This window comes from Harpia harpyja, chromosome 11 (assembly GCF_026419915.1).
Source record: "Harpia harpyja isolate bHarHar1 chromosome 11, bHarHar1 primary haplotype, whole genome shotgun sequence".
NCBI lineage: Eukaryota > Metazoa > Chordata > Aves > Accipitriformes > Accipitridae > Harpia > Harpia harpyja.
In genome coordinates, this window is record NC_068950.1 from 27,145,281 (window position 1) to 27,148,521 (window position 3,241).

Here is a 3,241-nt window from a genome sequence, read left to right on the forward strand (position 1 = left end):
ATGGAACCATGATGTGTCTTATTACAAGCAGGTATTTGGCCAAGCTATACCATATTTCTTGTATAAACAGCAGAGCTAATTTTTCCACAAGAATGGAACTAAGTCTATTTTTAGTTTATACATCACTAATTACCTAGGTAGTTCTATGTCAAACGTCTACATTGTACAGACCTTTTGCCTGTGGAATTTAGCTATGTTATCTTCAAATATTAGATATGGATCCAGTATCAGAGCTGGGAAAAAGATGGTGCTGGGGACCTCGCAGTTCTGAGCAGCTTTTGCACAATGAGATTGCTGCACACCCTAGCTCAGCATTTCTAGGCACCTCCAGCTGTGCTACCTTAGCTGTCCTGTTTGCCAAGGAAGCGATAGAATTCCTCTTTTAATGAGGAGCGCTTTCTTCGTAATCTAGGACAACACTGTCTACGTACGTGTGGCAAACCTGTTTGTGCAAGGCAAATACCTTCCACACGTTTTCCAACATTTTGCAGAAAAAACCTTAGAATCTTCTATATATCCCATATGAATAAGAAAAATTGAGAACCCCAACAGTTATTTTTCTGTCTTCCTTATATTTTGATTTTCTCATCTTCTGCTCTAAATTATTGTTCTAATGGGTGCCAAGCCAAACCAACCCCAGGGCAGATTGTCTTAAGTGCTTTGACAGTGTGCTTTGCCCTCCATAATTTGCCATCTGCCTGCTTATCTTTTGTCAGTTCAACTAATCCCATTTCTCTGAGACAAAAGAGGACAACTTTGCACATCACTGACTCTGCCTCCAGCCTGACCAACTCATAGCTGATGTTAAATTTTTTACTATGCTCCGTTTATTAGTGACAGAGGAACTTTTTAAAGCTTTTAACTATCTTACCCATCATTAATGTGTAGATACAATCTACTAGTGTAAACACAAGTATAAAAATGACACATTAGTGCAGCTATTTTCACAAAAGATCAGGGTGAATTAATGGCATGACAGAACTTAGTACACATTTTAACTGTTAGGTAACTAACAATATTTAGCCTGTGTAAGCAGCTTGTTGTTTGCAGGGGGTATCTACACAAGTGGTATTTCTTCGGTGTGGTGACAGCTTTGGGCAAACACAGTGCTTGCTGCTCACTTACATTTGGAGGCTATCTCCCTTTCCTCTGAACTCAGCCTTCTGTCTGGAGGTAGGAGCTGATTATCCTCTTTAAGTGACTTGTGGGTTGCAAATAAAGGGTTTATCAGATTAGCATTAGCAGCACTGACATTGTGACTTTCTATCGTCATGACTTAGAGTCATGGAAGCTGGAATTAGTGTTTGAAGGAATGAAAGTGCCAGTTCATACCATTAGCAATGCCCATATTGTCATATAGAAGGGATGAAATGCAGAGGATAAATTCTTGCCCTTCCCTCTGTCACCTGCTATTTCCAAAGTAAGAGATCTTGAGCTTGCATTAACCCAATCAGAAAGTATGTCCAGATGACAGCAAGGTAGGGAGTCCTGAATGTGAACTGTAATACTTGATTGCAGGGCAAATAGCTATTAATGATGTATAAACTATAAGTGAAGGCAGGCCTGAATCACTTTTGATGTGGATGTAAAACACGACATCCTAACAGCACCACTTTACATTACAACCCACCTTTCACCCTAAGTCCCCTTCCTAGCCAAGTACTTCAAATCTCCCAAACAGCATACACTTGAGCATGCATCCTGGCAAGGCTCATGTAAGAAGACTTCCTTAGACATTTCAAGGGGCAATACCCGAATCTGAGCATTTGTCAGTATACGCTCTTTCTGCTATTGAATGAAATACTACCATTCCAACAATGGCAGAAGATACAGAGCAGTACTTTACTGCAGAATAGGTATTTTGGAGATAGCACTAGCTCATGAGCCTGCTACCTGAAAGACCAGGGTACCGTTTTTAGGCACACTTTAGCTGTCATTTATGAATTTAGATGAAATTTATTTCCTTTATCTGAAAATTCAGTTATTTTGTAGAAGGTCTTGTCCACTTAGTTTACTTAGTTGGGTGTCTGTGGCAGACCGTCACCACAACACTGGCAGTGTTACCTTCACTTCCGAGTTTGATCCAGGAACTTGGCAGACCAGAGGTCTCCATAGGGAGAGAGAGTTTTGAGGGGCAGCTTCAACTAGATCAGTGGCCTCCAAAGTGGAGTATAGGACGAAAACATTTAATAAAAAACATTTTTTTTTAAATTTACAAAATAAAATAAACAAAATAAAAATAACTAAGCAAAATTAAATAAGCACTATTTAAAATATTTTTAGTTTCCCCTTTTGTGTATTTTTAAAATAATGTAAATAATATATTAGTACAGTAGAACATGTATATAATTTATAAATGAATAAATACACGTCTTGGGATGCATGCTTAAAATTTTTTAATAATGGGGTGCATGACAAAAAAGGTTTGGAGACCACTGAACTAGATTATCTCAAGGATGCCCCTTCCACCCAACATTTCTGTAATGCGCATTGTGTTTTGGTATTAATTTTATAAAACAATGTTTTATTAGTCCCGTTCTTAATTTGAGATAGCTATATGTAATCAACAAGAACGTAGGGTTTTTACACTGTAGTTTCTACTTCAGACAAGTATCCCAACATTAATAAAAACTTGCATTAATCAGAAAGCCTTTCAAACTGGAGCGAGAGGTGGGATGTTTTAGCTAATTTCCTTCTGTGAAGAACCAGAACTATCTGGCAAACGTGCTTGCGCCCTTATCCAAATGTTACGTTAACATAAAATACATTAAACAGAATATCAACGTGTCTGGGCCTTAAAAGACATGCAAGTATACAGGATTTGCTGCTGAAATTACAGAGTTCCAGGAAACGTTTTTTTTTACGATTACAAATAATGTTACACACCCTTGAGAAATTATCACTATTATAGAGGTCTTTTGTCACAGCCCAGATTCTGTGCAAGTGCGTCATAGTAAAGTGATTGTTTTAATAGCAATCACATAATTGACAAGACTTTGGTTTAAAGTAGTTTCTATAGGTGCATATTTAGCATACTATGATTTAATACAGTCAAACAAGAGTTTGGCTATGCTTGGTATAACAGATTCTCAAGTGTTTCTGAAAAAAATTGGTTTAAAAAAATGAGGAAAGAATCAAAAAGCTGATATTTTCTCATATATATATACACACACACAACATATGAAACTAATCAAAATAACTACATTCCACTGTGTAGCAGACTAGATTACATATATTATAA